We start from the raw sequence: 22,679 nt of genomic DNA, 5'->3' as shown, positions 1-22,679 counted from the left end.
TTCAGAATTGTGGGTCATTTTATACATTGTACCACTTGCGTGCTACAATACTTACAGATGGCAAGAGAAAGAGCAATTTGAATTTGCTTGGTTTTACACTTTTCAGTGAGCATCTAAGGGAAAAATTCAAAGCACACAGTGTTTTTAGCTACAGAATTTTGAAAACTGCATGGTTAAAATGTCAGGGTTAAATAATAACATTTTGCTCTATTGATTTATGCATTAAATACATACATCTTTACCACCTCTGTGAGACAACAGAGGTAATTTTTCATGGGCAACCCTACCAGATAAATTTGGAATTAAGACTGAAATCTTCTGGTTTGGTTGTTTCAGCATGACTGAACAAAGTATGACCTACTTCATGCACTACCTCGCAGTATAACCAGTGTTAGACAATATCCTAAGCATACAAAAGGTTTGCATGCCCATGCACTTGATTTTTTTTTAAATAACAGAAATCAGGAGAATTAAAATAGCAATTACAACTTGAAAGTGATAAAAAATGCCACAGATTTGACAGACTGGTACAATAACACTATAAGGAAATTAAGCCCCATTAAAGAAAACCTATTCCATCTAGCTTATTAGCAGGGGCTTATGGTAAAATATATATATAGAATGGAATATCACCCTAGCATCCCAGTGAAATGCCAAAGCAGCCTGAACATGAAACTGGAGCTGCAAACAGTCATGCTGGAACAAGACTTGGCTTTTAAAGAGACAGTGACTTTTTAAATTTTTATTTTAGCTCCTGGGTCCTAGAAGTCTCCAGCTAGGCTACTAACAGTAAACTCTTTTGCTTCAAGAGATCCTCAGTCAACAATGATAGGAAACTGATACAGTGAAGGAAACATTCTATAAGCCAGAAGTTAGGTCCCAAATGTGCCTCTTTCCAAAGCAGCATCTGCTGTTGATTGCTCCAAAGGTGATTTCACACAGCATACATGTAAAAGGCATAGCAGAATGATGAACCTTTGTGCAGACTCTTCTCTGAGCCAAAATAGTTTGTAAATCGTATGTCTATATATATAAATATGAGGTCTCCTATCCACATAAAACCCCTCTGCTTATGATTCTGAGCGGAGTGTTTTTTCATACCCTAGAGTGACCCAAGTTAGTTTGTCACAGTCTGATAGAAACTAGTTTTAACTAATAGAAAGCCTGACCAACAATGCTAGGTGCTGAAGTACCCCCGGGCCACTGACAGCAGTGGAAGTGGAGGGCATCTGGCACCTTACAGCAACATTAGCCCAGATGTTATCAAGTAAAATCATTATTGAAAAGCAGTTTGCAATTCTGCTTTAAGGCAACTAGATTTATGCAGGGTGTTTCTGGAATTCCATTCCATTCATATGCATCATGCTTGCTGTATTTACCCTGGGTCTTCATTCCTTTAATCAACACAAACAATTTGCCTACAACTATTTAAGGGCCCCAGAGCTGATATAGATACAAAGACAAATAGACACACCCTACTATAGAAACTTGCTGACAGTGGAGGTGGAATGGCTGAAATTTTTGGAATATATGAATTAGCTGGCTGCTGTTTTGCACCCATGTAGCCTGACGACTCAGTAAAATATGGGGGGCACGGATATTTTTCTTCGCAGCTAGGCCATTCTAGCAATACTAGCCAATTAGCCCGTCATAAGATGGGATTTTCAGGTCTCTCCACGTCGGTCTTCTCTCCTGAGCCTCTGGTCTCTCGCTCCGTGTCTCTCTCTCTCTCCTCCTACTACTACTTCCCTCTCTCTCTCTCTCAGCTCTCCTCCCCCTCCTGCCTCTCACTCGGGGGACCACAGAGTCCAAATGCCTTTTGAGCTCAACACTCCCCGTGCTGCATGGGGAGCGCGGAACCCAAACGGCCGCTTGCGCTACTTGCTCCCATGCAGCGGCCCAGCTGAGCGGCGCAGAAGTCAGCCGAGGGCCATGGCGGGAGGCAAAGGGGGGCAGGGCGGTGACATTCAAGGCCAGGGGGTGGGGCCTGGAGCCGCTGTCACGCCACACATCACCACTCCACCCCCCTTCCCCTCCACCGTGGTGCGAGGCTCACTTCTGCTCCGCTCAGCCAGGCTGCCACAGGGGCGCAAGTGGCCGTTTGGGCCCCGCACTCCCCATGCAGCATGGGCAGCCCAGAGGGAACAGCCAGCATTTTAGGCAACAGTGCTCCACAGAGGGAACAGCCAGCATTTCAGCATTACAGACTCTCAGATACTGGGCTACTATATTCTAGCAATATGTATTCTCTGTGATGTAATATGCACATTTCTGCTGCTCTCTAAATAATATGGCAAAACTTAACAGTAGTTTGTGGCCTCTAAAAGCATGAACAATACAAAAGCTCTGCATTACCCCTCCTTCTCACCCATATTTTGCATCCTGCCAATCACATTAAAAAGAGTTCTGGAAATGCACACTGGAATATTCCAAATATTTATTGACTAAAAAGGAAATATTTTTGTTTACATTTTCTAAAATGCGATTCAATGTAGTAAAACTATATACTGCTTGTGGAGTCCAGGAAAGCTCTGAAGATTTTTTTATTGGTGTTTTGCTTCCTTACCATTTATGAAGGTAGCCATAAAGGGTGGAGGTAGTCATTTTATTTTATTTGATTTTCATCAGAGGTGTCTAGTCTGGTTTTGTTACTGGCTTTGTTGGAGGTATTAAATGAGTATTGTGAGTCCTCAAACCTTAACAGAAGAGGCAGGGGTGTTCAAGCATTTATATACCCTGGAGTTGGGTTAACAAAAAGAGGTTAACCAAAAAACCTAAATGATTAAAAAAAATCCCTTTCAGCTGTTTCGCTTTTAGTTTTATCATGTTTCGATTTCACTAGTTCTCTGGTCACTAGTCTTCCAGAGAAAACAAATGTAAAAACAAGTAGAATGCCCTCCCCCAACAGCCTCACATCTTTTTTTAAAAAATGTACTTCGTTCAGCCTTCTCTCTGCACAAGCTCTTTTTTCCCCTTTGTTGGTCAACATTAAGGTTATGCCTAGACTGCAAGCTTCTTTCAAAAGAGAGCGTCCACACAGCAAAAGCACAACGAAAAAGCAATATGCTTTTTTCAAAGACAGTCTACACGTTGGACGTTATCTCGCATTTAAGTTGTTATTAGTATGGACTACTTAATCGTAGTCAGGTGGGCAATGAAATTTTTGGGTGTAAAAAGTACAAAAATAATAAAGCGCTGTAAAACTTAGAACAAAAATTCAGTTCTCCCCAAATTTCAGTTGTGTAGACGTACCCCCCAGACTTCTCTCGAGTACCCCTAAGGGTACTCGTACCATTGATTGAGAAACACTGATATAAACTATCACTTTTTTTTTCTGCCATGAGTAATGTAACTTGCAAAGGTTTTAGCTTTCCAAAGACATCTGACTCAGGGGCGTGGACCATGCAGCAGACTCTGCATTGAGTCTTATGACTTTCATCACATTCTCAGCTGTTACTGCCAAGATTAAACTTTTAAACATCTTGTGCATTTTGAATTAGCTTGATAAAAACACCACATACACAGCTATCTACATGGTTTGTTCTTGGATTATTCTTTAGTGTCAAAGAGGTTTGTAAGGCTTTTTTTGTGTAATATAAAAAGTGTGTGATTTTTGCTTATTTTTTCATTGCAAACAATTGTTTTTATGTATCTGAGGGGTAGCCGAGTTAGTCTGAATCTGCAAAAGCGGCGAGGAGTCCTGTGGCACCTTATAGACTAACTGAAGTGTTGGAGCATAAGCTTTCGTGGGCAAAGACCCACTTTGTCAGCCAGGGTGGGTCTTTGCCCACAAAAGCTTATGCTCCAACACTTCAGTTAGTCTATAAGGTGCCACAGGACTCCTCGCTGCAATTGTTTTTATGATGCCCATTTTAAACAATTCTGAATATAGAGCATTTGTTTTAGGAAAAATTAGAAATCAAATTAGCTGTAAATACTGTATTTTAAAAATAAAGGGTCATTCAGGCTCTCTCTTTTGCTAATTGCAGGACTGTTATTTACAGTACATGTAAACTGTACTCAATCTAGTTAAAAGTATCCCAAACTATGCTTCCCTTCCACTATTCCCCAGTGTAATGACCCAGTCCTGCAAACATGGTGTAAATGGCTCCATTGACACTGATCCATCCAGGTACATGAATAAGTTAATATTCCTACTTGTGTGTAGCTCTGGGAGCCTGGAAGTTTTTCTTGATACTCAGCCTAAATTATTTTCCCGTTGCTAGCTTTGTTGATTTCTCTTACCCGCCACCCTCCTCCCCCACAGACACAATGTACCACACTCAACAAACCTCCTCTATATTTTGTATTTACACCCTTCGAACATGTGCTAATTCATGTGCTCCTTATTTGTACCAGCCTCAGCAGATATATTTCATTTTGCAAATATCTCCTCACAATTCAGTGTAGCCACTTCAGAGCTGTTTAAAGAGTGACTATTACTTCTCTGCTCTGTGACAGATTCAAATTATGTTGATCTGTGCTATTTGCCTGATGCAAAGATGTAATTTGCTGCCTACTATCACTCCAAACTAGGGGTCAGGTTAGCTACTTTCAAGGTTTCTCCTTCTGCTGGAATATATGTATTCCTCCTCTCACCATCACACTCCCTGCAAATTGCAGAGCTTGCATTTTCCTGAGAAGAATTTCATTTTATTATTTTCTGGCAAAGTCTCTAACCTCGCTAGAACCCTTTGTATTATCTGCCTGTTACCATTGGTTTTTGCAGTTCCTGTCAATTTAATATCATCTGTGCATTTCATTGCTGTGCTGTTAACCACATCTTCCAGATCATTAACAAATTAATTAAGAACACAATCACCAGTCCTTGAGGTACCATGAGATATATCTACTCCTAACAGTAAACTGCAGCATATCCTATTATTCTGTTTCCCGACAGTTGCCTTAAAGACATTTCTTTTAAAAATCTCAATACAGAAGAGTAAGAAAGCAGATGAAAACAACTATTTCTGGGAATATTAATGTGTCTGCACTCTCCAAAGAGAAATACAGCATGAAACCAAGTTGCACATAAAGAACATTCTGTTCTGTGTCTCAAAAGTTACCTGCTGTGCCTTCATCACACAAAGTTATCTTACACAGCTAACATATTTGATTAATGTTAATTCAAAAATGTTCACAGGTGAAGTAAATATATTACTTCTAATATTTTCCCAATAAAAATGATTTTTTTGTGATTGAGATGGACACCCCCATGCTGTATGAAATTGTCTTATGAATACAAATGCATAACTCAAAGACGCTTTGGACAAAATATCTCATGTAACCTATCAATTTTAATGTCACAATCTGCTGCGTCTGTATATCTTATTTTGGTCATTCTTGTGTGTAAAGTTAGAAATATGGGGTATGGAATGGTTTTTGGTTTAAAATGTGAAAAATGAAAGCCATCAAGGTGTTTCAAATGATCGGTCACCTTAATGACTGGGGGATCAATTTAACAGCTTTGGAACAACCTTCTTTGTCCTTTCAGTCTACCCAGTGGCTGGTCTTAGGAAGACATTTGACCACATCAACTTATTGGGTCTCACCAGATAATTTTCTATAGAAGATAGGAGAGGGAACAACAAGTTCCCGCCCAAAGTGGAATGGAATCTATAAACAATGGGAAGTTATCTGTCCCTTTGTCTTTGGCTGGCATGACACACCCAAGAGAATAGCCTGGGGTTTCCCGGGGGAGGGGAGAGATCTTCCCTGGCTTGAAGGTTCACCTGAAATAAGAACAGTTTTAGGGTAAGGTTGCAATAAGCTTTAGTGCAGGGTTAGGGAACCTAAAGCCCAGCAGCTAGATGCCTGGATCTGGCCCCTGAGGCTTGGGCCTTCCCCACCATTGAGGAGCCTGCGCTGACATTCCAGCCTCCCACTGCCTCCCCCCAGCCTCCGACCCCTGACTGATTTTTCTGTGGGTCAGCAGCCCCCAACCCATAAAAGGTTCCCTTACCCCGCTTTAGTGTGTTAAAACTAGCTATGCATTTTCTTTTATTTTAAAGTTGTAATTTACTTCGTTCTGTCCATTTTCACTTGCACTCACTTAATCTTACCGTTTGTACTTAAAAAAATTACTTTTACTTACTATCAAGTCCAGTGTAAATTGTTATCTGGGGGGCAATCAGTGTGCACATCCTCCTTTCATTGTTAAAGGGGGCATACCTGAATGGGCTTTTAATGTGTGAGACTCTCACACAGTGAAAGATGGAATTATGTGGGGTTCTGATTACATTTGGGTATTGGTTTCCTGAATGCTGTGCCTGGAACTGCATTCTCCCAGAGCTGAAGTGATTCAGTATCTACATTGCTCCTTGGGGGGAGGAGAGAGTGGTAGTCTGAGTTCGTGCCTGGTCTGGGAAAGACCAAAAGATCTAACTCGGTGTTTCTTAAACTGTGTTCGGCGTGGCACACCGGTGTGCAGTCGGAGGTGTGCCGCAGAGAACAACAGAATTGAAAATGGCCACCCTTAAAGAGGCAAGCAACCTTTTTTTGTCTCAATAACTTTTCCCCGACCCCTTTTTCCTCAATAACTTTCCCCCGACCCTTCCCCCCACACACACCTTTTTTTTTTCTCAACAAAAAAATCCTTGGTGTTCCACATTTAAAAAAAAATGGTTTGGTGTTTCTTGGTCTTAAAAAGTTTAAGAAACACTGATCTAGCTCAACAGAACAGGGTGGTGAGGAGTCCCACAGATCAAGAAGGCGAGTATCAGTGGCTTTATCAGCACACCAGGAAGGAGCCCCAACTGGTCTTCTGTGACTGCCCCGTCACAGTGTTATTTTACAAAACAAAAAGAGGAGGAAGGAAAGAGAGCAACTGGGAAGCAAGAAAGAAGTTTAAGATGCAAACCGCTACACCTGACATAGCAAACCAGTTGTTTTTCCACAAGCACACCAGCGCAAAGACAACCAATGTAACAGACAAGAATGTCGGCATGATAGATTGCATATGCAAGTGATGAATAAAGATTTTAAAGATTTCCAAAAAATAAAGTCTGCATGGTTTTAAAATCCTTACATTGCACAACACATACTTGTTCATTTCCAATACTGTCACAGCTGTACTGCTCCTTCTCTGTACATTGCTCAGGTTTTATGAGGCTCAGACTGTTCCTAGCCCTGGCATAGATGCGCAAGATACCTTAATCTCTCGGACTTCTTGGATAGGTGACAGCCCTGCACTGCCAGCTGCTTCCTCCCAGCGAACTTAAACTGATACACAGCTGCTCTGTACCACCCGGATAAAGTTCTGTGCTTTAAAAATACAATCTGGTCATCAAGCAACTCTTAGGACCTCTAGAGAGAACATCATTTCCCTCCGGAATAAAACATGACAGGAGCGAAGAGCACTTATCAGCTAGAAAACATGAAGATACAGCCAACCATAGCCACCTGTAAAATGGCTACTATATCACTACAGCCCTTTAGCGCTAGCAAAATGAGAAGGGCTAGCTAGCCCCAGGAAGGCATGCTGAGAAAAAGGAAATATGTGTAACATCCTGCCAATCTGAATCATAGATAACATGAAAAAAACAAGACTAACAAAACATGTAGATCATTTCATGAGCTTTCGTGGGTACAGCCCACTTCTTCAGCTCATGATACCATCTACATGTATTGTTAGTCTATAAAGTGCTACCAGACCAATTGTTTTTTTCTGTACAGCCTAACTCAGCTACTCCCTGAAGCTAGGTAACATGAAGGCAACTATAGGTTTAGCACTCCTGTTAACTAGCCTCCAATTAAAAGAATTTCAGCTATCTGTATAACAAAGTCAGTGGGGAACAATATTTTCAAATAAAGTAGAAGTCCAACTGCTGTTGGCCCACAGCCTCTTAGAAGACCTCTTAGAAGGTTTTGCTACATAGAAAGTAAGCACATTTATTTTTGTCAAACATCTTAGACCAAATTCATCCCATCAGATTTACTAAATCAAGTAAGTTATATGGGTGGGGTGACTCTTACCCTTGTGATAAAATCGAAAGTTAGTGCAACATCATATTTCGTTTTGAGTTTTATGTTTCTCCTCTCCACTTTCAAAATGAATGTACTAGAAGAAAGAGAGAGCAGACTATTTAGACCCTAAATCTAGCTCAGGTTCAGTGACTGTAATAGAAGTGGTATAATATAGCAAATGAAATATAATGGATCTATGACTACAGATTGAAAGGAAGAAATCCATGTATTTGTTGTTAAAAGGAAGTTTGATTTGTACGAGCATTCACTAGATAGTGGAGTAACTAAATACAGTAAACCAGCCAAGGATCAGCCCAGGTTGGAAAGTCAAATACGGATCCCCTGTAGTTTGGTGTAGGGAAAGGCTCTGCCCTTCTGGTTTTGATTCTATGCTGGATCTAAAATGGAAAACAGCTTAATATTCTGATTATATTCTGACCCTCTTGTTAGGCTTTTAGCCTTAAAATAATTAATTGTATAAGAACAGTCACTCTTGCAAGATTTCCACAAATCTAGTATTATAAGTACAGGCAGTCCCCGACTTATGCGGATCCGACTTATGTCGGATCCGCACTTACGAACGGGGCTTTTCTCGCCCCGGAGCTCACGGGCGGCGGGTCGCCACCCGTGTCCTCCGGGGCAAGAAAAGCTTCTCCCGGTCTCCCTGGTCTGCTAGGGGGGTCCAGCGGCTTTGCTGGACGCCCCCAGCAGACCAGGGGGACAGGAGCAAAGCCACGGAGCACGCCCGCAGTGGGACAGCCCGGGCGCACTTGAGCTGTCTCCCTGCGGGCGTGCTCCGCTGCTTTGCTCTCCATCTCCCTGGTCTGACCAGCAGACCAGGGAGATGGGGAGCAAAGCCTCGGAGCACGCCAGCAGTGGGACAGCCGCGGCGCGCCTGGACTGTCCCGCTGCCCGCGTGCTCTGCAGCTTTGCTCCGGGTCTCCCAGGTCAGCAGACCAGGGAGACGGAGCAAAGCCGTGGAGGACTTGGGCGGTCCCGCCACCCCCGTCTCCCTGGTCTGCTGGGGGGGGGGTGCAAGTAGTGCCCCCCCAGCAGACCAGGCTTTTCTTGCCTACCCCTGGGGTAGAGCAGCTGGGGGCTGCTGGGTTGGTCGCGCAGCGCCGCTCCGGACCAACCGTGCAGCACCCCAGCTGCTCTGCCCCAGGCATCCTGATTCAGCCGCTGCTGGTCAGTTTCAGCAGCGGCTGAATCAGGACGTCTGGGGCAGAGCAGCGGGGGTGCTGCTGGGTTGCTCCAGTAGTGCGGAGGAGCCACGCTACTGCAGCAACCCAGCAGCACCCCAGCTGCTCTGCCCCAGGCGTCCCCAAGTCAGTCGCTGCTGAAACTGACCAGTGGCTGACTACAGGAAGCCCGCGGCAGAGTTGCTCTGCCCCAGGCTTCCTGGAATCAGCCGCTGATCAGTTTCAGCAGCAGCAGACTTGGGGACGCCTGGGTTTCTTAAGTTGAATCTGTATGTAAGTCAGAACTGGCATCCAGATTCAGCCGCGGTTGAAACTGATCAGTTTCAGCAGCGGCTGATGCCAATTCCGACTTAAGAACAAACCTACAGTCCCTATCTTGTACGTAACCCGGGGACTGCCTGTACATTTTGTTAAATATTTTGCAATTTAGGGCCAAAATTTCCCAAAAACATCTTTCTAAATTTTAGGGATATTGAAATTAAAGTTAGTTTGATTAGTAAAGGAGTTTTTTTCTTTGAAAATATTCACCAATTTTTTTTAATGTTGAGTCTTTTCTTTGAATTTTTTGCAGTTGTCAGTCCAAAATTTCAAAAATTGAAAAATATTTGGCTTTCAGAAACCAAATCTTTTTTTTTCTGATAAACCAATTTTTTTTCATAGAAACAGATTTGGAAACATGTAGACTAATTCTAATCAAAATTCAAATCCTACTCCTGATTCATCTTCAAGACTCAAATCTGTATTTTAGTCTACTCCTAATCCAGCCTTGAATGCAATTCTATGCTCCCCTCTAATCTATTATTATTTCTATTACTGTAGCACATAGAGATCTAGGTTCTACAGGCTTAGGTGTACATAAGAACATAAGAATGGCCATACAGGGTCAGACCAAAGATCCATCTAACCCAGGATCCTGCCTGGTGACAGTGGCCAATACCAGATGCTCCAGAGGGAAGGAACACAACAGGTAATCATACCGTGATCCCTCTCCTGTTAGCCATTTCCAGACAAACAGAGGCTAAGGACATCATTCCTACCCATTCTGGCTAATAGCCATTGATGGACCTAACCTCCATGAATCTATCTAACTCTTTTTTGAGCCCCGTTAAAGTCCTAGTCTTCACCATATCATCTGGCAAGGAGTTCCACAGGTTGACTGTGTGCTGAGTGAACAAAAAACTTCCTTTTGCTTGTTTAAAACCTGCTGCCTATTAATTTCATTTGGTGACCCCTAGTTCTTATATTGTGGGAATAAGTAAATAGCTTTTCCTTATTTGTTTTTTCCATACCAGTCATGATTTTATAAACCTCTATCATATCCCCCCTTAGTCTCTTCTTTCTAAGATGAAAAGTCCAAGTCTTTTTAATCTCTTTTCATATGAGACCCCTAATCATTCCAAACCCCTAATCATTTTTGTTGCCCTTTCTGAAACTTTTCCAATGCTGATATATCTTTTTGAGATGAGGCAATCACATCTGTACACGGTATTCAAGATGGGGTGTACCATGGTTTTATATAGAGGCAATAAAATATTCTCTGTCTTATTCTCTATCCCTTTTTTAATGATTCCTAACATTCTGTTTGCTTTTTTGACTGCGTCTGCAAACTGAGGGCACGTCTAGATTACGCACAGCTTCCAAAAGAAGATATGCAAATTCAGCTTGAATTTGCATATTTTTTCCATTTTTTTCCCCAGAAGAGGCTTTTCCAATATTTGGCCCATCTACATGGGGCCAAATATCAGAAAAGAAAACCTCTTTCGAAAACCCTCTTATTTCTCCTACAGGGAGGGGTGTTCCAATATTTGGCCCCGTGTAGATAGGCCAAATATCAGAAAAGCCTCTTCCAGGAAAAAAAACGGAAGGTGATGTGCAAATTCGAGCCAAATTTGCATATCTTCTTTCGGAAGCCATGCTTAGTCGTGCCCTGAGTGGATGTTTTCAGAAAACTATCCACAATGACTCCAAGATCTCTCTCTTGAGTAGTTGTAACCAGGGCTCGACAAATGTGTATCTCGACAAATGAATAGCTGCGTTCGGGCGATCTGTGCATGTGCAGAATGATCAACGCATGCGCACATCGCCAGACAGCACAGCTGGTGAGTGGAGAGCCCTGGTTGTAACTAAATTAGTTCCCATCCTATTGTATGTATAGTTGGGATTATTTTTTCCAATGTGCACTACTTTACATTTATCAACATTAACAACATTACAAAATTAATGTGTCTACCTATAGTAATTTTCACTAAACAAGGTGACATTTTGTTTTTGAGAAGGAGCTATCTGGTTGTCTTCTTGACCATTAGGGAAGTTCTCTATATCTAGCACTTTAGAAGAAAAATAATGTCTCACAGCTGAAGACCCACTGAAACTTTTTTTAAGTTCCTGCCTTTGATTATGAGGGCACTCTCATACCATACAGCATACACTCCATAATACAGCGCAGAACTACTTTATTTTTTCCAGTCATTTTCATTCAAAACTTTCCTAATAACTACATTCCAAAACACTCTGCAGAGTTAAATAACAGTGCAAGTCAAAATAAAACCGAGGAGGAGAGAAATTTAAAAAGTACAGACAAGGAAGAAAGGAGATGTTTTCTAATGACATTTTAAATAAGTAAGTGGCAGGTTAGTGGAGAAATATTGGATGGTTGTCCCAATGGCAAAGCTGCAGAGAAAGCTTTTGGACTCAAAGCAAAAAGAAGGTATGAAAGGTCAGAAATGAAGGTGGCACTAGATCAGTAGAGGTAACAGAGCAGAGCAGGCAGAAACAAGGAGGAAAATTCAGAGGTGATGTGGAAAGTAAGGGTATGTCTACACAGCAAAGTTATTTCAGAATAATGACCGCTATTCTGAAATAACTTTGCGAGCATCTACACAGCCAAACCTCCTCCAAGGTTCTCACCACCTCCCTTCTTCCACCCTCTCTCCTCCCCTCTCCCAGGTTCTTTCCCCTCTCTCTTCCCAGTTTCATTGATCCTCCCCCAGTTTTGTAAAATGAAGAAAGTTAAGTTTTGCCAAAAACTAAAGTGTGTTTATTTGTTCATCAGGAAGGGGGGGAAGGGAGGCGTAAGTGGAAGGATGGCAGTGAGGGGTGAAGCAGAAGCCCCCACTGGGGCAGACCAGGGAACAATGTCGCTGTTGGGCCTGCCAGATGGCAGCTGTGCACGGGCTGCTCATGGGCCCTGCCTAAGCAGTCTGCCTCTGCCCCCCACCCTGGCAGGAAGGCCTCCCCCTTCCTCTCACATACTTTGTGCAAGACACAGCACGCAGCCACCACATGTAGAATGTGGTGTTCCCTGAGGTCCGGGCAGGTGAGGAGGCATCTAAACTGCACCTTCAGGGGGCTAAAGGCACCCTTGACCACCATGCGGGTCCTGCTCAGCCTGGCATTAAATGCCTGTCATAAGAGGTTGAGGTGGACGGTGTAGGTCTTCATGAGTCACGGCTTCAGGGGATAGGCCGCATCCCCCGCCAGGCATATGGGCATGTCCACGTCTCTGACCCTGATGTGGCGGTCAAGGAAGAAAGTCCCGGCTTGCAGCTTCTGGCAGTCGCTAGCGTTCCTGAACACCACATACGTGCTAATGTGCTTTCCTTGACCACCCAACATTTATGTCCATAAACTGGCCCCAGTGGTCAGTCGCAGCCTGCAGGATCACCAAAAAGTATCTCTTGCGGTTAATATACATTGAGGCCCGGTGGTCTGGGGCATGGATAGGGATGTATGTCCAGTCAATAGCCCCCCTGCAGTTGGGGATGCCCAGGGCACCAGACCCCTCAATGATGGCATCCACATCTGCAAGGCGGATGACTTTGAGCAGCAGGATGCTGTTTATCACCCTGACCACCTGCAGAAGGAGACAAACAAACCGAGAATCACAGGGGTGCCAGGGCTCCTGAGACTTCCTCTCCTCCCACCTCATGCTCCATCTCCCCTCCACTCACAAAGAGCAACCCCCCAGCTACCCCAGGTAGGGTTTTGTGCGGGCAGGACAGAACAAACCCTCCCGGGGGGGGGAGGGGACTTGCACCACCACTACTCCCACCCCTCTTTCCCTAGGGAAGCCTATTCCCTCCTTTCACCCCCCTCCTGGGACAGCAGCCTGAGAATGCCATAGCTGCAGGAGCAGGACCCCAACAGTCTATCTCCCCACGCCAAACTGGTTCCCCACAGATCGGTAACTGTCCAGTGTGGAGAGTTTCCAGATGGTGATAGCGACACGCTTCTGGAGGGGAATGGCGGGCCACATGTGCATGTCCAGTCACCTCAGGGCAGGAGAGAGCCACTCACACAGCTCGAGGAAGAGGACCGTCTTCATTCTAAAGTTCTGGAGGTATTGTTGGTCTCCCCAGTGCTCCAGAACGATGTGGTCCCACCAGTCTGCACTGGTGTCCAGACACCAGATGCAGCGGGGCACAGTGCCCAAGCCCTGGTGGATGGCATCCAGGTCTTATAGCTGCTCCCCCACATACCCGAGGAGGGTCTCCAAGAAGCCCTGGGGGTTGGGTTCCTGCAGAGCCTGGTAAGCAGCCTGCACAAAGTGCTGCATGACTTGCAACAAAAGCTCCAAGAGCTGAAGACTGCTCAGAGACAGCTCCTGCTCCATAGCAGAGAGTGCTGTGTCGTCCTGAGTCAGGGCAACCAGAGCAAGAAGAGAAAATGCTTTGTTGTCCCTCAGAGAGGTAAGCAAGCAAGCAGGAAAACCTGAGAAACAGCTGTCCAGGCGGGTCCCTTTAAGTACAAGCGTCAGATAGCCTCAAGCAGTTGCCACACGAGGTAACTAATGACCTGATGCCCTGCCTGGATTGGTTCCGGGTAGCCTTAAATGCAATTCAGCGTCCAATCGGTGTGGACGCGCTATTTCAAAATAAACTATTCTGGATTATCTGTTCCAGAATACCTTATTCCGAAATAATGCTGCTGTGTAGACATAGCCTAAACTCAGATTAGACTCACTTGCACCCCTTTACCAATCTCTGAGGAAAAGTGTGAGAGTAAAGTACATAAACACATATGTTAAAATAAGTTTACTTATGATTTCCTGGTAATGGCTATATTCTTCTCTTTTGGCTCCTCAGCACATGAATTGTACCCATGATGATTCCTTTAGACTTCGTGGGCCAATTTCAGGTATAATTTGTAAGGGGGATGTAAGTTACCCTGGGAAAGCCGGTGTGAGTGTAAGTGGTGTAGTAACTAGACATGGCCTAAGTCTGAGGGAGTCTAGAGTAACTATATCCTGGTAAAACAATTCACGGTTAATGGAGAAAAGAGGCATCAGCAAGTCTGGATTAACACATAAGCACTCTAGCAAGAACTGTGGGATGAAGAACTAGGGCCAGATTGTCTCTATCCCTGCAATCAAATGATTAGACCAAAATCTAAAAATTCTGCCATCAATCTAGCTACTGGTATAGATAGGCACTGGTATAGATAGTGTCCACACTCAAGTGCTACAGAGGTGCAGCTGTGCTGATTTAGCATTTGACAAGCCCCTAGGAACCAGAGAGACTGATGAGGCTTAGGACACAGCCCTCTCCTTGGTATCTCCCTTTGGCTAGCATGCTGGCTTTGTGGGATCCTATTATTAGAAGATTTCATTGAAATATTTTTTTTAATTTCCATAACTGTTTCCTTTGAAAACAGGAACATAGTTTTACATTTTCAAATGTGCTTTATTAACTCTATTTCCTTTGAAAACAGAGTAAATAAGAATATGTTTTAAAATGTTAAATTATGTTAAATTATACAAATCCTTAAATGCATAATTTCAAGTTTCCTTTCTTGACACATTCATTATGGCACATGCCAAGATTACATAAATATAGATTCATAAAAATGTAAATATTTGTTCAATGGGTACTCCTGAAATCAAGTGTATATTGCATGTGTATGCCACACAACAAAATCTGTTTTTTTAGCTCACATTACAGATTATTTGGCAGATATTTTGATAGAAGGTATAGTGATCATTCTAGTAGTGTCAACAGCATCACATTACTGCCTGAGTTAGCATTTTCTAGAAGCTCTTCTACAGCTTGCAATTTTAAAAGCTATCTTCTCTATCATTAGTTTCAACACTGTTTGCAACACTAAATAAATAACAGGGTTAAAATAAAATATTTCAATGAATATTTATTGTAATGTAGTAATAAACATTACATCTTTAAAGGTATTTTTAGTATACTAAAATTAGGATTTTTTCTTATTGTGACACCCAAGGGAATTGTAAAGTATTCGTCCTCAGGGGCTGATGACACTTTTTCTGTTGTATCCCCAGCCCCACTGACCTAAAAAGCAAAGGAGTATGTTACATGGTAGCATGCTGTGATTCTGACATACTTGATTTCTGCTTTTGTCTATTCACTTTGAAAGACAAAGGTCAGATTCACGTTCAGCCAAAGGTCAGCTTAAGGTATGCAATTCCTGTTACATTAAAAAACATAGCTGGAGTTGAAATACCTTAAGCTGAGCTTCGGTGCCATCCTCACAGTGGGAGGTCAACAGGGGAAACAGTCCTGTCGACTTCCCTTCTTCCTTGTGAGGAGTTGGAGTTCTGAGGCTGATGGGGGTGCCCTCAGCATTCGATTAAGCGGGTATTTACTATACCCTCTAAATCAAACTATGGAACATCGAGCGCCACAGTGTCAATCTTGCGGGAAGTGAAGACATGGCCTAAGGCTTGGTCTACACTACAGACTTACACTGGTATAATTATGTCATTCAAGAGAGTGGACAATTTATATCCTGCCGCAAAGCAGTTATACTGTTCTAACCCATGGCATAGACAGTGCTATGTCAGTGGGACGGCTCTTCCTGTTGACATAGCTATAACTTGTTGGGCATGTGAAGAACCCACACCAACAGGAGAAGCTCTCCTGGCAGTCTTCACCGTATGCTACATTACAGTGCAATTTGTTACTCCTGGGGAAATTCTGCAAGAAATCTGTGAGCCTTCAGAAAATGCACAGCTCTTCTCCACAGAGAATTCCTGTGCTTTGGGGCAGGCCAAATCCATCCCCCCCAAACATTCACAGTACACTGGGCTACCAATGTCCTGCAGCTCAATGGGACTCTTGTGCAGCCTCATTGCCTGCTGTGGCCCCACAAGCCACTCAAAGCAGCTGGCTGCTGGTGCCATCGTGTGTGTCTGTATGGCACACCCCTTGAGTGGAGGAGGGTCTCCACACACTGCCTACACTACCAGCACAATCCTCACAGCTTCCATTGGCAAAAAATGGCCAATGAGCGCTGCAGGCACAGTACTCGCTAGCATGTGCAGCACACGGAGACCCCTCCAAGAGGTGGGGGGAAGAGGAAGTGGGGAAGGAAGAAGGTGAATAAGGCAGGGGAAAAAGAATGTGGTAGGTGCTGAAACATGGGGCTACACTGCAGCATTTTTCCGGAATAATGGCTGTTATTCTGGAAAAACAATACTTGTGTCCACACAGCAATTGCTTTCTTTCGACAAAACCTCTTTCTATGAGGAAGAAGGCTTTTCCCGAAAAAGCTTTTATGGAAAAAGGTATGTGTGGACACGGAAGAGGGAGTTCTGTTGAAAAAAGAGGCCTTCAGGAAATAACTCCGTCCAAACTCATCACAACTCTACAGTTCCTGTCTCCTGCCAGCTCCTAAAGCCACAGGCACCTGGGACAAGCCTTGTGGCAGGAAGACAGCCCTGGGAGCTGCACCTCAATGAACAGCTCACCTGCCACATTCTTTGGGAGCCATAACTGATCCACAAGCCCCCAACACCTCTGTGGCCCTCACAGGAAGCACGACCAGAGCTCCCAGGAGCCTACCAGGGGCCAGAAGAAGCATGTACCATCATGGACTGGGGCGGAGATCCTGGGACTCCTGGAGGTGCGAGGTGAGGAGGAGACCCACCAGGATCTCTGTTCCCGATGGCAGAACATGGACATCTACGGATGGATGGCTGAGGCTCCGGCCACAAGGACTCACCACCCCAGGAGCCTCGAGCAGGTGGGGAGCAAAGTACAAAAGCTCCACCAGGGCTATGCCAGAGCCAGGAAACACAGCTCTCGCTCTGGGATGGAACCCTACTCCTGCCCCTACTACACAGAGCTCCACCACATCCTGAGGAGTGGTTCAGCCCTTTCCTCACCCCTACTGCTGGACTCAGGGCTAGAGATGCCCATCATCGCCCACTCAAGGCTCCCTGGCCAGGAGGAGGAGGAGGAGAAGGATGACGAACTGGAGGAGGAGGAGGAGGAGGAGGAGGAGGAGGAGGAGGAGATGGCCAGCATGGTCACCCTCACCCTGAAACTGGTATACCAGGCCTGGATGTCTCCCAGGCATCCTCTGAGCCCAGGGAGGGATCAGCAGGTGAGTGCTCTTAAGTTTTCACACACCTGGGGAGGGTGAGGCAGGCACTGAGGAGATGGGGTGTGATTGTCTCTCAGCCTGGACATCGTGCTGCATCCATGCACGAGGAACCACGTGCAGTGGCAATCTGTGCCCTGTGGCCCCATGAGACAGCCCTGGAGCACCCCAGCCTCCTGCTCACAGGCTCTGGGGGGGCCACACACAGCTGAGCCCGGAGAGTGACACCCTCCCACAACTACCCACCACTGGAAACAGGCTGGGGACAAGGGCACATGGAAGGCCAAGCTACTCCAGGGCCCTCTTCCACTCATGGGATCCGAGTGTGGACGGACGTTTCCCTTGCCTGCTTGCTCGTGAGATGGGAGGAGGGGGCGGGAAGCATGATCCTCGGGGCACCTCGGGGCCCCTATGAGGCAGGGCCTGCTGTGCAGGCTACACATGGCCTTACTCCTGGAACATCACTAACCTATGACCCGAGGACTGTTGCTCACAGCTCACAGAGGAGGGCATGGCTTCAGGGACAGTGTCTGCATGGATGACTGACCGTCTCTCCCTCTTTATTCCCCATAGCCGGACCAGCCATCACTGAGAGGCAATCATTGGCAGCCAAGGTGAGCCGCAAGCACCGAGGGTCCAAGAGGAGCTAATGAGGGAGCACATGGCTATCCTCCCAGACATGCAATAGACCCTGGCCCAGAAGGTCAGGGAGGTCACCTGATGGCGGATCCAAATGTGGGCTGAGCTGGTGCAGCAGGGCAAAAAAGTGTGCCACCATCCAGGAGATGATGGCACACCCAGCCCCTGTCCCTGCTCCTGCCTCTGTCCCTCCAGCCCTCCTGCTCCTGCCCCCCAGTCCTCCCTGCCATGCCTATGCCCCCTTTCCCTGCTATGCTTATGCTTCCGCCTCCTTCCCCTCCCCCTGCCAGGCCTGACCCCACTCCAGTCTCCCCTCCTGCCTACCTCCCTGTTGTCCCAGGCCCCACCCATGCTCGATGTCACCGATGCCCCTGGAACCGAGGCAGAACTTCCCGCCACACCACGCATCGCTTCCAGCCCTGAGCTTCCCTCCTCCCTCCCCCATCCAGCTTCTGAGCCCCCCTCCTTCCTCCTCCTATCCAGGTTCTCAGCCCCCCCTCTTCCCCAGTTACTTTTATTGAAAAAAAAATACAAATTAATGTTTTGAAAACAAAACTATTGTTTTTATTGAGTGTAGAGGGAAGGGGGAAGGGAGAGGTTGTTGTGGGAAAGGCATAGGATGCAAGGTACAGGACCCTAGTGGGGAGGCCCTGGGGAGAGTTACTAGGGTCCTTGAGAGAAACTCTCCCTCAGGGCCTCCCCCGCCTCACTTAATGGGCCTGGCAGATGGCAGCTGTGTGTGGCTGCTCAAAGGCCCTTCTCTCCCAGCCAGCCTATGCTCCCCACTCCAGTAGGAAGGCTTCCCCCTTGCTCTCCACAATGTTGTGGAGAACACAACACATGGAGACCATCTCGGGGTGTTGAGCTCCTCCCACATCAAGGTGGGTCCGGAGGCACCTGAACCGCGCCTTCAAGCACACAAAGGCGCATTCCACCTGGATGCGGGCCCTGTCCAGGTGGGCATTGAATTGGTCCCTGCTGGGTGGCCAGTGTACAGTTTCATCAGCCATGGCATGAGGGGATAGGTTGCATACCCCACGATGCACAGTGGCATCCGCACAGCCCCAACCCAAAAGTCACGCTGAGGAAAGAAAGTGCCAGCCTCCAGCTTCTTGTAGAAGCTGGAATTTCTCAAAATGTGGGCATTATGCGCCCTCCCTGACCATCTGATGAAAATGTCTGTGAACTGTCCACAGTGGTCGAGCAGGGCCTGCAGCACCATCGAGAAATAGCCCTTTCGGTTGATGTATTGGGTGGCTCGATGTTGTGGTGCTCGGACGAGAATATGGGTTTAATCTATGGCCCCTCTGGAGTTGGGGAAGCCCAGGGTGGCAAATACGGCCACGATGGGGTCCAAGTCTCCCAGGTGGATGACCCTGCGCAGCAGGATGGAGTTGATGGTCCTCATCAACTTCAGAAGGAGACAAAGAAACTCACAAAACAGAGTATCAGAGGAATAGCTGTGTTAGTCTGAATCTGTAAAGCAGCGAGGAGTCCTGTGGCACCTTATAGACTAACCGAAGTGTTGGAGCATAAGCTTTCGTGGGCAAAGACCCACTTTGTCAGATGCATTTTGCCCATGAAAGCTTATGCTCCAACACTTCGGTTAGTCTATAAGGTGCCAAAGGTCACAAAACAGAGAATCAGAGGGGGTGCCTGAGCCCTGGGGAGGTCCCCAAGCCCTCCCCCCTGCCTCTAACACCCCACGAGCCACCCCCATGAGGCCATCTCCTCCACAGCATTGTGTGAGGGCAGAACTGCAGAACCCCCTGGGGATGGGGCTTCCCCTGCTACACACAGGCCACCTCCTGCATCCCACCCCCAGCCCTCTTTTCCTAGGGTCCCCCTTTCCAGTACTTTCCACACACACACACACTCCAGGGACTGCAGCCTGAGAGTGCCTTACCTCCATGAGGAGGGCCCCAATGGTGGACTTTCCCACGCCGAACTGGTTGCCCATGGACTGGTAACTGTCCGGGGTGGCGAGCTTCCAGATGGTGATGGTGACCCACTTTTCCAGGGGGATGGCGGGTTGCAACTGGATATCCCGTCGTCGGAGAGCAAGGACGAGCCAGGCACATAGCTCCATGAAGGTGGCCTTCCTCATGCAGAAGTTTTGGAGCCACTGCTGGTCGTCCCACCTCTCCATCACCAGCCGGTCCCACCAATCAGAACTGGTTTCCAGCCTCCAGAACCATCTCTCCACTGAGGGATGCATTTGCAAGGGCTTTGCTCCCACACTCAGGGAGAGGGTCTCAATGATGAGCTCAGTGTCAAGCTCCTACAGGGCCATGAAGGCAGCCTGCACAAACTGCTGCAGAAAATGCAGCGTGGCAGTGTGCAGCCATCGCATGCCCAGAGGCAGCTCTGGCTCCATGGCAAGGAGTATGCTGTGGTGTCCAAAAGCTGGGCAACTAGAGCACGCACTTCAAAAGCCTTGCTGTCCCCTGGAGAGGCAGGCAAGCAAGCAGCAGAAGCTGAGAAATGGCTGTCCAAGGGGGTCCCTTTAAGCATGCGTCTCAGCTAGTGTTAGGCAACAGCACCCGGAAGCAACTGCCTGAACTGGTTCCGTGTGGCCTTAAATGCGAGATAGTGTCCCATCAGTGTGGATACTCTCTTTAAAAAAAATCAGATCACTTTTTTGTTGCACTTTTCCTGTGGGGACGCTCTCTTTCAAAATAAGCTTTTTCCGAAAGACACTTGCAGTCTAGACGTAGCCTATGTGTGCAGAGGGTGCCCACTGAATCCCCATACCTGGATCCCCTCATGAGCTCCCCACACTCAGATCCTCACCCCAGTAAGCCCCAACTAACTGTATCTGGACCTGCACCACATCAAGCCCCGGTCCAACACCTGGATCCCACACTGAGCCCCATTTCCCCACACCCAGACTCCCCCACTGCCCATTGAACCCCAACCTCCTTCACCTGGATCCCCTGTAGAGTCTCATTTCCCCTGCACCCAGAATTCCCAATGAGCCCCATGGCATCCAGCTCTCTCACTGAGCCATTTGCATGCAGAATATAGAAACTTCTCACTCCAGATTGTCCCACACAAAGCCCGTCCACACTTAGATCCTGTGGTGCTGAACATGCCCAACTCACACCTGGTTGCTCTGGGCTTAGAGGGGGAGGGCCCCAGGATGTTTCTGGGGCAGGCCTGGCTTTTACACTGTGTCATCCCCAAAGCCAAGTCCCTGTATCGGGAAGGTGGGGGCTCCAGGCTGATCTCCCACTTCAGTGCAAACCAGTGGCTGGTGCTCCCCACTGCCATGCTGGAACCACATTTATTCAGTGAATTTTAAAATACTGTGTGCATCATTTTTTTTGGCACACAATTCCCTCAGGAGGAATAATGTGTAGACAAGCCATAAGTGTAATATCAGTTTAATATCAAATATGTCCTGTTTCAGGAGACTATCATAAATACGTAGTCATATGGTCTTGATAAACTAAATAGCTGTTTTCTCTCTCTGACTAGTATGACCCTAATTTAGGGGCTTGTTTTTCCATCACTAAGCAGGAGACATACATGCATAACTCTTATTGATTTCCATGGGAGTTAACCATGTAAAAAGCTTCCATGCTTTGATGAGATAATATAAATGCTAACACACTGAAAAATGTGCCCAGAACACAAACACTCAGCTTAAGTCATTTAAAATGGATTAGCAAACAGGCTGAATGGTCCCTTCAGAAATGCAAATTCTGGGCAATTGACATAAATGGAATAACTCGGATTTATGAGGGCAAAAGTTGGCCCTGTATTTTGTTAATTTATAATATAGGTGACGTTACTAAGAGACAACATTTGAAACACATCATATTAGGTGGATTGTTTATAGATTCTAATGGCATTTTTGAAACCACAGTTCTCAGATATTCCAGAATGATCCATGTTTGTGTCCTTCAAAAATACAGATACGTGCAAAAAAGCAAATAAAAATGGAACCATTTAAAAACCATGGCTAGGGATACGTCTACACATCAGTGTTATTTTGGAATAATATACCATGCATCTACATTGCAAGTCTAATTCAAAATAATGTCAAGCTGGAGGACTTCTTTCTCCAACTCATGGTAACCCTAATTTCACAAGGAATAAGGAAAGTTGAAGAGTGTTCTTCCTTCGACTTCCTGCTGTGTAGACAATGCCAAAAGATAAATTAAGCTATTTCAACTTCAGCTACACAATTGATGTAGCTGAAGTTGCGTATCTTAATTCGACTTTAGCTCTGCTGTACAGATGTACCCTGGGGCTACATCTAGACTGCCCCCTCTTGTGCAAGAAAATATGCAAATGAGGTGAAGCAGTGAATATGGCCATGCCTAATTTGCATATTTAATGAGCCGGCACTTTGCACAAAAAGGAGTTGTCTACATGGCTCCTTTTTGTGCAAAACCCCCCTCTTGTGCAAGAGCCATTCTGCCGCCTTTTTCAGCTAGAACGGCTCTTGCGTGAGAGGGAGTTTTGCGCAAAAAGGAGCTGTGTATACGGCTCCTTTTTGGCAATAGCCCATTGTGC

The 22,679-nt window shown here is 46.1% G+C and overlaps 1 protein-coding gene across 3 annotated transcripts in view; it reads right to left on the bottom strand.

Moving 5' to 3' along the window:
* IQCK (IQ motif containing K) overlaps positions 1-22,679 on the bottom strand; it is a 124,506-nt gene that overhangs the window by 5,956 nt on the left and 95,871 nt on the right. The window contains exon 9 of one of the 3 annotated variants that reach the window (XR_012896151.1): positions 7,975-8,059. The exons of the other annotated variants lie outside the window; for them this stretch is intronic. The gene's annotated coding sequence lies outside the window, so the exon portion shown is untranslated. The remainder of the gene's footprint in view (positions 1-7,974; positions 8,060-22,679) is intronic. 3 annotated transcript variants of the gene reach the window in all.

Source organism: Pelodiscus sinensis, chromosome 16, assembly GCF_049634645.1.
Source record: "Pelodiscus sinensis isolate JC-2024 chromosome 16, ASM4963464v1, whole genome shotgun sequence".
Classification (NCBI taxonomy): domain Eukaryota; kingdom Metazoa; phylum Chordata; order Testudines; family Trionychidae; genus Pelodiscus; species Pelodiscus sinensis.
Note: the sequence above shows the minus strand (reverse complement) of the source record. Positions and strands in the feature narration are given on the sequence as shown.